Raw genomic sequence first — 14,326 nt, forward strand, 5'->3', positions numbered from 1 at the left:
GACTCTTCAAAAAAACTGCTCAAACTAATTAATGAATTTGGCAAAACAGCAGGATACAAAGTCAATATCCAGAAAACAATGGCATTTTTGTATACTAACAATGAATCAGCAGAAGCAGAAATCAAGGAAAAAATCCCATTTGATATAGCAAAAAGAAAAATAAAATTTCTGGGAATAAACCTAACTAAGGAGGTAAACGACCTGTATGCAGAAAACTACACAGCACTGAAGAAAGAAATCAGGGAAGACACAAACAAATGGAAACATATACCTTGTTCATGGATTGGAAGAAATAACATCATCAAAATGTCCATACTACCCAAAGCAATATACAGATTCAATGCAATACCTATTAAAGTACCAATGGCATATTTCACAGACATGGAACAAACACTTCAAAAATTTATATGGAATCATAAACGAGCCCGAATAGCAGCTGCTCTTTTGAGAAAGAAGAACAAAGTAGGAGGGATCACAATACCTGATATCAAACTGTATTACAAAGCCACTGTAATCAAAACAGCCTGGTACTGGCATAAAAACAGGCACATAGACCAATGGAACAGAACAGAGAGCCCAGAAATCAACCCAACTCTCTACAGTCAATTAATATTCGACAAAGGGGGCAGTAACATAAAATGGAGTAAAGATAGCCTCTTCAGCAAATGGTGTTGGGAGAACTGGACAGCTACGTGCAAAAAAATGAAACTTGAGCACCAACTTACACCATACACCAAAATAAATTCAAGGTGGATAAAAGACTTAAATATAAGCCATGACACCATTAAAGTCCTAGAGGAGAACATCGGCAAGAAAATCTCAGATATTCCACGCAGCAACATTTTTACGGATATGTGCCCTAGAGCAAGGAATATAAAGGAAAGAATAAACAAATGGGATCTCATCAAAATAAAAAGCTTCTGCATGGCTAAAGAAAACAGTATTAAATTAAAAAGACAACCAACTGTATGGGAAAACATATTTGCCAATGATACCTCAGACAAAGGTTTAATCTCCAAAATATACAAAGAACTTACACGACTCCACTCTAGGAAGACATCGAACCCAATTAAAAAATGGGAAAAGGACTTGAACAGACACTTCTCTAAAGAGGACATACAGAATATCCAGAGACACATGAAGAGATGCTCAATATCGTTAGCTATCAGAGAGATGCAAATTAAAAGCACAATGAGATACCACTTTACACCAGTCAGGATGGCTATAATAGACAAAGCAACAAACAACAAATGTTGGAGAGGGTGTGGGGAAAAGGGGACCTTAGTTCACTGTTGGTGGGATTGCAGACTGGTACAACCATTATGGAAAACAGTATGGAATTTTCTCAGAAAAATAAAAATTGACCTGCCTTTTGACCCAGCAATTCCACTGCTAGGATTATACCCCAAGAATCCTAAAACATCAATTTCAAAAGAACCTATGCACCACAATGTTCATAGCAGCACAATTTACAATAGCCAAGAGTTGGAAGCAACCTAGGTGCCCATCAGTAAATGAATGGATCCAAAAATTGTGGTACATATACACCATGGAATTCTATGCAGCAGAGAGAAAGAAGGAGCTACTACCTTTTGCAACAACATGGATGGAACTGGAAAGCATTATGCTGAGTGAAATAGGCCAGGCATTGAAGGACAAATACCATATGATCTCACCTTTGACAGGAAGCTAAAGAATAAAACAAACAAGCAAACAGAATAAAAACAAAGACGCTGAAATAGAGAACAAGTGGGCAGCGACCAGAGGGGAGAGGGAAGGGAACTTAAGGGGAAAAAGGGGGAGGGATTTTGAGGAACAAGTATGAAAGACACAGAGATGAGGACTGGGGGGGGAGAATGGGAGGGAGGGGGGAGACCGGGCGGGGGGGGGAAGAGAGAAAAAAATGTACTTGAAAAGTAACTAAATAAAATTAAAAAAAAAATAAAATAAAAACAAAGCTGAGACCAAAAAATGGAATCACAAAGCCAAGTTTTTACTCTATGTATAGTAACCCAAATAATTCACAACTAGCTCAATTAAAAAAAAATCTAATCCTGCAACTACCATACAACCTAGCAACTGCAGTCTTGGACATTTAATCCAGGAAAGTAGAATTATGTTCACACAAATACCAGTACATGAATGTTTCATAGGGATTTCATTTATAATAGCCAAAAAATGGAGAAAAACTCAGATGTTTTTCAGTGGGTGACTAGTTAAACCAATGGTGGTTTATCCACACCGTGGAGTGCTACATAAAAAGGGAATACATTATTGACAAACACAATAACTTGGATGACTTCCCATACAACTAGTTTTGAGAAAAAAAAAACAATTTCAAACAATTACTGACTATGATTCAAGTTATGTCACATTTTTAAGTGACAAAATTATAAATTTTGTGACATAAATTAAGTGACAAATGAAAAATAGATTATTGGTTCCCAAGGTTTTAGGAGAAGTTAGAGATAGGCTAGGAGTGTGTTTGGTTATACAAGGTCAACATGAAGGACCCATGCAGGGGAAGAAGTTGTTTGTATCTAGACTGCATCAGTGTCAGTATTCTGATTGTGATATTTTGCTATAATTTTGTAGGATGTTGCCATAGGGAGAAATTGAGTAAAGTGTCCTCCTGCATTGTTGCACCTGGCTGTGAATCTACTATTGTTTCAAATTAAAAATTTTAAGATAACTTAAAAAAAAATTTATATGGAATCATAAACGAGCCCGAATAGCAGCTGCTCTTTTGAGAAAGAAGAACAAAGTAGGAGGGATCACAATACCTGATATCAAACTATATTACAAAGCCACTGTAATCAAAACAGCCTGGTACTGGCATAAAAACAGGCACATAGACCAATGGAACAGAACAGAGAGCCCAGAAATCAACCCAACCCTCTACAGTCAATTAATATTCGACAAAGGGGGCAGTAACATAAAATGGAGTAAAGATAGCCTCTTCAGCAAATGGTGTTGGGAGAACTGGACAGCTAAATGCAAAAAAATGAAACTTGAGCACCAACTTACACCATACGCCAAAATAAATTCAAGGTGGATAAAAGACTTAAATATAAGTCCTGACGCCATTAAAGTCCTAGAGGAGAACATTGGCAAGAAAATCTCAGATATTCCACGCAGCAACATTTTTACGGATATGTGCCCTAGAGCAAGGAATATAAAGGAAAGAATAAACAAATGGGATCTCATCAAAATAAAAAGCTTCTGCATGGCTAAAGAAAACAGTATTAAATTAAAAAGACAACCAACTGTATGGGAAAACATATTTGCCAATGATACCTCAGACAAAGGTTTAATCTCCAAAATATACAAAGAACTTACACGACTCCACTCTAGGAAGACATCGAACCCAATTAAAAAATGGGAAAAGGACTTGAACAGACACTTCTCCAAGGAGGACATACAGAAAATCCAGAGACACATGAAGAGATGCTCAATATCGTTAGCTATCAGAGAGATGCAAATTAAAAGCACAATGAGATACCACTTTACACCAGTCAGGATGGCTATAATAGACAAAGCAACAAACAACAAATGTTGGAGAGGGTGTAGGGAAAAGGGGACCTTAGTTCACTGTTGGTGGGATTGCAGACTGGTACAACCATTATGGAAAACAGTATGGAATTTTCTCAGAAAAAATAAAAATTGACCTGCCTTTTGACCCAGCAATTCCACTGCTAGGATTATACCCCAAGAATCCTAAAACATCAATTTCAAAGAACCTATGCACCACAATGTTCATAGCAGCACAATTTACAATAGCCAAGAGTTGGAAGCAACCTAGGTGCCCATCAGTAAATGAATGGATCCAAAAATTGTGGTACATATACACCATGGAATTCTATGCAGCAGAGAGAAAGAAGGAGCTATTACCTTTTGCAACAACATGGATGGAACTGGAAAGCATTATGCTGAGTGAAATAGGCCAGGCATTGAAGGACAAATACCATATGATCTCACCTTTGACAGGAAGCTAAAGAATAAACCAAACAAGCAAACAGAACAAAAACAAAGACACTGAAATAGAGAACAAGTGGGCAGCGACCAGAGGGGAGAGGGAAGGGAACTTAAGGGGAAAAAGGGGGAGGGATTTTGAGGGAAAAGTATGAAAGACACAGAGATGAGGACTTGGGGGGGGGAAATGGGAGGGAGGGGGGAGACCGAGCGGGGGGGTGGGGTGGGATGGGAGAAATAGATTAAAAAAAAAATGTACTTGAAAAGTAACTAAATAAAATTTAATATTAAAAAAAAAAGAAAAGAAAAATAAAATTTCTGTGAATAAACCTAACTTAAGGAGGTAAACGACCTGTATGCAGAAAACTACACAGCCCTGAAGAAAGAAATCAGGGAAGACACAAACAAATGGAAACATACACCTTGTTCATGAATTGGAAGAAATAACATCATCAAAATGTCCATACTACCCAAAGCAATATACAGATTCAGTGCAATACCTATTAAAGTACCAATGGCATATTTCACAGACATGGAACAAACACTTCAAAAATTTATATGTAACCATAAACAACCCCGAACAGCCGCTGCACTGTTGAGAAAGAAGAACAAAGTAGGAGGGATCACAATACCTGATATCAAACTATATTACAAAGCCACTGTAATCAAAACGGCCTGGTACTGGCATAAAAACAGGCACCAATGGAACAGAACAGAGAGCCAAGAAATCAACCCAACTCTGTACAGTCAATTAATATTCCACAAAGGGGACAGTAACATAAAATGGAGTAAAGATAGCCTTTTCAACAAATGGTGTTGGGAGAACTGGACAGCTAAATGCAAAAAATGAAACTTGAGCACCAACTTACACTATACACCAAAATAAATTCAAGGTGGAAAAAAGACTTAAATATAAGTCCTGACACCATTAAAGTCGTAGAGGAAAACATTGGCAAGAAAATCTCAGATATTTTACGCAGCAACATTTTTACTGATATGTCCCCTAGAGCAAGGAATATAAAGGAAAGAATAAACAAATGGGATCTCATCAAAATAAAAAGCTTCTGCGTGGCTAAAGAAAACAGTATTAAATTAAAAAGACAACCAACTGTATGGGGAAACATATTTGCCAATGATACCTCAGACAAAGGTTTAATCTCCAAAATATACAAAGAACTTACACGACTCCACTCTAAGAAGACAACCAACCCAATAAAAAAATGGGAAAAGGACTTGAACAGACACTTCTCCAAGGAGGACATACAGAATATCCAGAGACACATGAAGAGATGCTCAATATCATTAGCTATCAGAGAGATGCAAATTAAATGCACAATGAGATACCACTTTACACCAGTCAGGATGGCTATCATAAACAAAGCAACAAACAACAAATGTTGGAGAGGATTTGGGGAAAAGGGGTCCTTAGTTCACTGTTGGTGGGATTGCAGAGTGGTACAACTATTATGGAAAACAGTATGGAATTTTCTCAGAAAAATAAAAATCGACCTGCCTTTTGACCCAGCAATTCCACTGCTAGGATTATATCCTAAGAATCCTAAAACATCAATATCAAAGAACCTATGCACCACAATGTTCATAGCAGCACAATTTACAATAGCCAAGAGATGGAAGCAACCTAGGGGCCTGTCAGTAAATGAATGGATCAGAAAATTGTGGTACATATACACAGTGGAATTCTATGCAGCAGAGAGAAAGAAGGAGCTACTACCTTTTGCAACAACATGGATGGAACTGGAAAGCATTATGCTGAGTGAAATAGGCCAGGTGCTGAAAGACAAATACCATATGATCTCACCTATAACAGGAAGCTAAACAACAAAACCAACAAGCAAGCAGAATAAAAACAAAGACACTGAAATAGAGAACAAGTGGGCAGTGACCAGAGAGGAGAGGGAAGGGAATTTAAGGGGGAAAAAGGGGAGGGATTTTGAGGAACAAGTATGAAAGACACAGGGATGAGGACTGGGGGTGGGAGGGAAGAAATTGGAGGGAGGTGGGGAACAAGGGGTGGGGGGGCTGGGATGGAAGAAATAGAAAACTGTACTTGAAAAATAACTAAATTAAAAATATATATATATATATTATTGATTATGCCCTTACAGTTGTCCTATTTCTCCCTCTTTATTCCCCTCCACCCTGCACACCCCCTCCCACCTGCATTCCCCCCTTCAGTTCATGTACATGTGTCATAAGTTATTTTAGCTTCTACATTTCCCACACTGCTCTTGCTCTCCCCCTGACTACTTTCTCCCCACCAACTATGCTACTTATTCTCTGTACCTTCTTCCCCCTCTCCTCCTCCCAATCCCTTGTTGCTAACCTTGCATGTGATATCCATTTCTGTGGCTCCGGTCCTGTTTTAGATGTGTGCTTAGTTTGCTTTTGTTTCAGGTGTGGTTGTTAATAACCATGAGTTTACTGTCCTTTCACTCTTCATACCTTTTATCTTCATTTTCTTAGATAAGACCCTTTAACATTTCATATAATAGGGCTTGGTGATGATGAACTCCTTGAACTTGACCTTATCTGAGAAGCACTTTATCTGCCCTTCCATTCTAAATTAAAGCTTTGCTGGATAGAGCAATCTTGGATGTAGGTCCTTGCATTTCATGACTTGGAATACTTCTTTCCAGCCTCTTCTTCCCTACAAGGTCTCTTTTGAGAAATCAGCTGACAGTGTGATGGGAACTCCTTTGTAGGTGACTGTCCCCTTATCTCTTGCTGCTTCTAGAATTCTCTAATATTAATCTTGGGTAATGTGATTATGATGTGCCTTGGTGTACTCCTCTTTGGGTCCACCTTCTTTGGGACTCTCATAGCTTCCTAGACTTCCTGGAAGTCTATTTCCTTTGCCAGAATGGGGAAGTTGTCCTTTATTGTTTGTCAAATAAGTTTTCCACTTGTTGCTCTTCTGGTATCCCTATAATTCGAATGTTGGAATGTCTAAAGATGTCCTGGAGGTTCCTAAGCCTCTCCTCAATTTTTTGAATTGTTTCTTCATTCTTTTCTGTTTGGTTGTTTCTTCCTTCTGGTCCACTACATTGATTTGAGTCCCAGTTTTCTTCTCATCACTGTTGGTTCCCCATGCATTTTCCTTCATTTCACTTAGTGTAACCTTCATTTTTTTTCATCTAATTTGCGACCGAAATCAACCAATACTGTGAGCATCGTGATCATCAGCGTTTTGAACTGTGCAATCTGATAGGTTGGCTACCTCTTGGTTGCTTAAAAGTGTTGACTCTGGAGCTTTGATTTGTTCTGTTTGAGCCATTTTTGGTCAGGTCGCACCTGTTACATATGAGTGGCGGAGCCTTACATGTTCACTAGGATGGGCAACCCACATTGCTGGGTTGTGATGCTGTATGTGGGGGCGGAGTCAGCAAGGGAACAATGGCACTTGTTCTGCTCTCTCTTAGTCCCCTCTGTCACTTCCCACAAGCAAACTGGGCCCTTCTGGAGCTAGTTTCCCAAGTGGATGGGCTTGTGTACATTCTAGGACCCTGTGGGTCTCTCCAACGAACTCTCCTGTGAGGCTGGGAGTCTCCCTCGGCACCTTTTCAATTGGTGCTTTCAGGCTTTATTTCCCATCGCTGGGGCCCTGGGTTGTGTGTTCTGTTTTGCTGCCCATTTTTGCCTAGTTTATGTGCATGCGAATGTGTGACTGTAGTCATCCCTGTACTGCCTGTGCTCCCTGGTCTGGCAGCCACTGCCTTTTCTGCCAGGATCCCTCTCCACCATCCACTGACTCCGCCCCTCTTACAGGTCCAGTTAAATGGTTGTCAGACTTCCATACAGTTTAATTTTCTGCCTGTTCTGGTCGTGTTTTTGTTTCTAAATCTTTGTTGTCTTTAATTGTGGTTGTGCAAGGAGGCACAGTGTTTCCACCTACGCCTCCATCTTGGCTGGGTTCAAAGCTCTTTATGATATCATCATGAACCTTTCTACATAAATGTCTCTAGTCTCTGCTGTATGAAAAGTATCAAACATAATCTGTGATGGCCTAAGCCAAATTGAAATTCTGCAATGGACATGCAGAACCATACTGTATTCATTTTGATAAATGTTTATTAAGTGTCCTCTAGTTAAACAGAACATAGAGCCAATACTACCAGCCAATGCAACCTGAATCCCCAGTAGAACTTACATGGGGTCAGGGGGTCTAGACACACAAACAGATGCTCACCACAATGAGGCCTGTACTCTAAGGGTGAGGTTTGGATGCTTGAGTAGCATCAGAATTGGGAAGTATCAACTACCTGAAAATAAGGCTGGCACCTGGAATAGTGAACTTATATCCAGGTAAAGGTCTGGTGGAGGAACTGAAAGAAATTCAGCATTACTGTAGCCAAAAAGCTTAGATTTTATCCTAAGAGCAACATGTAATCACTGAAGGAGCTTAAGCAGGGAAGTGGTATGATCAGATGTATGTTAAAGATTATTCTGGCTGAATGTAGAGACTAGATGGGGATGAAGGAGTTGATAGAGGGACCCTCAGGTGGCTGTAGTAATCCAGGAAAGAAAGAATTGAAGCCTATATACCAAGGAAGTGGAAATGGAGAAAACTGAACAAGAGACAAGTCAAGAGAATTCTGTAACTGATAACTGACTGAATGGGAGAAAGGAGCTAGATAGAGGAAAGGCAGAGCCAAAGATTAGACACAGATGCTTGGCTTAATTAACTGAGTAAACTGCAACGATGCTGCTCACTACAACAGAGAATACAGCAAGTTTCCAGGGGAAAAGAGAAATTATACTCTGGACATTTTCAGTTCAGCTACCTGTGGGATATCAAAGTAGATATGTCCAAAAAGAGATCTGGATTGGAGATTTGGAAATCTGGCATGAGATCATCCAGGGGAAAGTTTATGGAGTAAGAAGAGAAGAGGATCTTGGAGTCTAAGAAACTCCAACAGCAAAGGGACAAGAACAGATACTCCATGGAAGAGACTGTGAAGAAACAGGCAGAGTAGGAAGAAAACCAGAAGAATGTCATGGAAGCCTAGGGATGTGAGCATCACACAAAGGTAGTAACAGTGCAGGGTGTTCCTGAAAGACCAAATAAGGTAAAGACTAAGGAATGTCAATTGGATTTGATAAGATTTACTGGCAACCCCTACAATAGTTTCAGAGAGGTTGTGGGTGGATGAGGGCAGATTGATGCAGGCAGAATGAGGAGCATGTGGAAGGTGAAGAGGAAATAATGGATATTAAAGTTCAAGAAGTTTGACTATGAAGGAAAAAAGTGAAATAGGGTAGTAATTTTAAAACAGGTGGGAGGTGAAGGCCACATTTTGGGTGGTCTTTTTATTTTAAACATGTTAGATGTAAAAATGTTTAAATGTTAATGGGAAGGAGACAATAGAAAGACAGAGAAGAAGACATACTGAGGTTTCTGAGAAAGTAATAGGAAATGGGATCTGACGCAAAATGTAGGTAAGCTGTAGAAAGGGGGGAAATCTTCCATTAAAACACAGGAGAAGAAGGAAAGGATAGATATGGATGAAAGTGGCTTTAATGATTAGGGAACCAGAAGTTGAAGGCAATTCCTTCCTCTCTCTCTCTCTCTATACACACACATACACACACATTCTACTGAGTCTGAATTTTTTATTTCTACCAGCAATTTATGAGGGTTCCAATTTCTCCATAACATGACCAACCCTTATCTTTCCTTTTATTATAGTCATTTTAGTGGGTATGCAGTGGTAGCTCATTGTGGTTTGATTTGCATTTGGGCACATTCTCTTTTGAGATCAGCTATAGTCCCTGTGAAGAAAGAAAAAAAAGTTTCCTGTTAAAAGTAAGAGGATAGATAGCAATAGAAAGTGGAATGAAGCAACAGCAAAAAAAGGTAGAGAGGTCTAAAGCAGTCACCAGGAGTATGATAAAGAGTTCTCACTAGGGAAACCTAAAAAGATGCTGAGACAGCCCAGTGGAAACTGGAAGTGTGAGAATCCTATTCATCTGACATCCTGTGAAATTTTCTTCTCTGGGGAAGTGTTTTGTTTTGTTTTGTTTTAAACTGATCTGACCAGAATTGGAATGGGAAGCTTCTCTGAGGATTTTTTTCATTTAAAGGCAATGACAGAAGTACTCCTGAAAAATCCACTGTTTTTGTGTTTAAAAATCCTACAACATACACATTAGAAATGACAGTTTGCATCAGATTTACTCTCCTTAACCCTTGAGAACAAAGCACATGTGTTCACTGCAGCAGATCTTACTGTAAGGACTTAAGCTATAATCATTAGGTACTAAATTCATCAAATGACAAAATGCAACAAACATCACACATCCATCATTCAAATAATGGGTAATTCTGCCCTGGCTGGTGTGGCTCAGTGGACTGAGTGCTGGCCTGGGAACCAAAAGACTTGGATTCCCAGTCAGGGCATGTGTCTGGGTTGCAGGCCAGGTCCTCAGTTGGGGGTGTGAGAGAGGCAACTGATTCACGTTATTTCTCACAATGATGTTTCTCTTCCTCTCTTTCTCCCTCCCTTTCCCTTTCTCTAAAAAATAAGTATATAAAATCTTTTAAAAAATGGGTCATTCCTTTAAAACATGTCAGAGAATTATATCACAAACCATTAACAATTTAACACTGATAATAACAATCACATACAAATAATAACCAATTACATGAAAGAAAATGACTTTTTACTGTCAGTTACCTTGTAGGGTATGAAATACAGCCAGTTTAGTTTAACTAATTCAGTAAGTATATCCTTATATATTTAATTAATTTAGACATTTATCATTAAAGCACACTGCTGCATACCAGGGATCACATCTTGGAACTGACTTATATGTGAGCCAGATTTAAACCAAGGATTTTGTGGCACAAAGCGCTAGTTGCTTCACTTATCTTTTGCTTAGTAATATAATACCCCAAAACTCAGTGGCTTAAAACAACAGCAATGCATTGTTCCTCTCAATTTTGTTTTACCTGGACACAGCTGGGGTTAGTCATGAGGTCATAGGCACTGGGGGAACTTAACTAGGGTCTCTCCGTGGTCTCACTCTTCATCTAAGCTCAAGCCTCCAAGCCCAAAGCCTGACTTACTGAATGTAGTACACAAAGGAATAGTATAGTAATAATAAAGATCTTTGACTTCCCTTCAGTTTTATCAGCACTATGACTTTCAGATAAAGTAGGACAGTGTCTCAGGCTTTCCAGCTTGAGCTGATGGAGCCAAACTCTGGTTGGAACATGCAGGTACTCTTTAATTCTAAATTTTTAAAAGAATTTTTTTAAAGCTGAGAACTTCATAGCTTTGGTTTTTATGGCTATTTTCTGAAGCTCCCAGAACTTGATCATTTGGATCACACACATAATCACTGTGCAAGAAAAATGTTAAATGACTAATATCTTTCCTCTTTATAAAAAAAAAGACTACAAGGATAGACTGATTGACTCCTATTCATAAAATAGATTTAAAGATATCAGTCCTGGCCAATGTGGCTCAGTTGGTTGGAGGATTGTCCAGAGACCAAGGATTGAGGCTTCGATTCCCATCAGGGCACACACCAGGTTGCTGGTTTGATCCCCAGGCAGGGAGCATAGAAGGCAACCAATGGATGTTTCTCTCTCTCTCTCTCTCTCTCTACCTCCTTCTCCCTTCCTCTTTCTCTGAAAGCAATGAAAAAAATGTCCTTGGGTAAAGATTAAAAAAAAAATCTCCATCCCACAGAGAATCTAATGCACAGCTATATACCCAACCCTGAAGGCAGTTCAAAGAGGTGAAATTCACCCAGTGCTCACTTCAAATGGATACTTTGTACAGTTTAAACCACATAATAAACTAACATCAGGGTTAAATCATTTTTCATTCCTTTCAGCATTATATACTTTGATGTTTTGATGTTCTAATTTCACAATGCACATCAGTTTCAGAAACTCAGTTTCTGCTTCCAAGGGCTGTAATCCTCCCCCCAAAAAGAATAGGCCAAAGATAAATAAGAATGAATTTGTTGTTTTAAAAGCATTATTATAATATTGCTTTATAAAATTGTGATCCCTAACTGCAGAGTTCTGCAGCAGATGACTTCGGAGTGTCTCACACGCAAATAAACATAAGCAAAAAGCCACTTACAAAAGCTGAAGGACCGTGCCTCGATGGTTATCTTAAACACAACAGGTAGTTTATCTGAGGCAGGACAAGAAAAATGTCATTTCACTCAGTTAACCGCACTCCTGGATAAAGATGTCTACTCTGTGAAGAGCCTTTTATGGAGTTCCATGCTGTGGGGGAATGGGAAACTGAAGAATACGGTCTGAATACCACTACTCTCCCCTGCGGAGGCGAAGGAGGCGGTGCTAACATCTAGAGGAAAGGCGATCGCAGATGATGAGGGCCAAAGGAGGTAGCTCTCGCAAAACAACAACCAGAGCAGCGACAGACTTGAGCTAGAAGCAAAACCGCGTCCCTGTAGCTAAAAAACGAGAAGGAGCAAAGAAAACTTCCCCTAGCCTGTTCCCACCCGTTTCCTCCTCGTAGGACGAAGAAACAAACGCTAGCTAAGGTGCTAACTACGCGGAGTCGAAGGACCAGAACCCGCAGCCTGAGGAAAAGCGGGAGGGAGCAAAAGCAACTGGGCACGCCGGCCCGGCCCGTGGGGAATGAGACGCAGGGAAGGGAAGGGAAGGGATGAAAGCGACCTTTGAGAGCTCGCGTGCGCACTCACCGGCTACCTGGAAGGCCAGCCACTGCCCCTTGCCGCCAGCCGAGCCCACCCCCCGGGAGCGCCTTGGGAACCTCTGAGGATTGGCTGGCGGAAGTAACGCTAGCGGGCCGCAGCGCCCAAGGCCAGTCTAGGGGCGGTGAGAGAGACAGGGAGCAAGGGGCGGGCCTTCCGTATCACGTGCTCCCGGCAGCCTCACGTGACGCTGGCGTAGTGGTCCCCAACCAGCTCCCACTGAAAGCCGCCCTTTGGCTTCGCTTGCTTTATGGCGGTGGGACCATGGGCCTTCGGCATCTGTAGAAGAAGATTAGCTGTCCAAGTCCAGCCTTCCGGCCCTACGAAGCGTCGCGGTGGAGCCTGGTGGCTGCGGAGGCCGACAGGTTTTGTTGGCGAGTCAGAGACGCGCGAGGGGTGTTCTCCTGTTCTCCCGTGATGACTTGGCAGCGGGGAGGGTCAGCCTAGGCCAGAAAGGCTACTGACAACTTCTTTCCCTGCACCTTGGCGTGCCACCCACGTGGTGCTGCCTGCGGTGAAGGACCGGAGAGGAGAGACTCGTTTTACTGCACGTTTCCCTCGTGTACCCACACTCACCTGAAAAGCGTATAAGTAAGGCAGAGGCTAGAGAATGTGGCAACTGCACCAAGATAAGAAGGGAGTGAGGCACCGGGCTTAGGTGATTGCAGGAAGTCAGAGGTACCTGGGAAGCTGGCTGTCAAGGTCGGGAGAGACCTAAGGTGGCAAATGGCCCAAGCCTTTTCTAAGATTTATTTATTTATTTATCTTTAGAGGGGAAGGGAAGGAGAGAGGGAGAGACATATCAATGTATGGTTGCCTCTCATGAGTCCCCTGCTGGGAACTGGCCTGCAACCCAGGTATGTGCCCTGACTGGGAATCCAACGGGGATACTCTGGTTCACAGGCCTGTGCTCAATCCACTGAGCTACACTAGCCAGGGCTCCCCCCAAGCCTTTTCTTAATATAAATGAGTAAACTAGGGCCTGGAAAGGGGATGCTTCATGCCATTCCAGCCTATTATCTATGGAGATGAAATCACTCATAAAATACTGTACCACTTCTGAAAAAGTCCTAATTGGCTCTACAGAATGAAGTCCAAACTTCCTTTCATAACTTTCCAAGGAGTCTCATTCAAACTTTTCCCATTCGAGCTCCCATGAATGAAAACTTTATTTTCTAATCATCACCAAATAGCTCCACTATTTACTAAAAAAAGCCTCCTTTCCCTCATTTTCCAGCACTTCCTCAACAGTATTCTATCTCTGACTATAGAGAATTCTTGTTTTCTTTAACTACTCAACTTTTTTGGGATTACTACTCCCTAAGTATCTTCATTCCTTTTTGCATTTGTTCATTCTTTTGCCACTGTCTGAAACTACCTTCTCCCTCCTTAAAGAAAACAAGGGCCAAACAATTGTTAGAAATGTAAAAATAGATTTTATCAGAAAGTATTGCAACAGGAGAATTGAGGCAGGCTGTTTTCCCCTATTTCAATAGTTTCTTTTTTTAAAATATACTTTATTGATTATGCCATTACAGTTGTTCTATTCCCCCCCTTCATTCCCCTCCACCCTGCATACTCCCCCCCCCCACCATTCCCCCCCTTTAGTTTAGGACCATGTGTCTCAAGTTCT

The 14,326-nt window shown here is 40.9% G+C and overlaps 1 protein-coding gene across 7 annotated transcripts in view; it reads right to left on the minus strand.

The window, feature by feature from the left end:
• The window catches only part of RCBTB1 (RCC1 and BTB domain containing protein 1), a 90,487-nt gene extending 77,669 nt beyond the window's left edge, over positions 1 to 12,818 (minus strand). For 5 of the 7 annotated variants that reach the window (XM_053665389.1, XM_053665388.1, XM_053665382.1 and 2 more), the window contains exon 1: positions 12,682 to 12,818. The gene's annotated coding sequence lies outside the window, so the exon portion shown is untranslated. Of the gene's footprint in view, positions 1 to 12,089; positions 12,144 to 12,681 lie in introns of all 7 variants that reach the window. The other 2 variants (XM_053665385.1, XM_053665384.1) reach the window with 1 other exon arrangement.
• Between the last annotated feature and the right edge of the window lie 1,508 nt (positions 12,819 to 14,326).

The sequence above is a fragment of the Artibeus jamaicensis genome, unplaced genomic scaffold (genome assembly GCF_021234435.1).
Source record: "Artibeus jamaicensis isolate MK-2021 breed Jamaican fruit bat unplaced genomic scaffold, CSHL_Jam_final contig_410, whole genome shotgun sequence".
Lineage (NCBI taxonomy): Eukaryota > Metazoa > Chordata > Mammalia > Chiroptera > Phyllostomidae > Artibeus > Artibeus jamaicensis.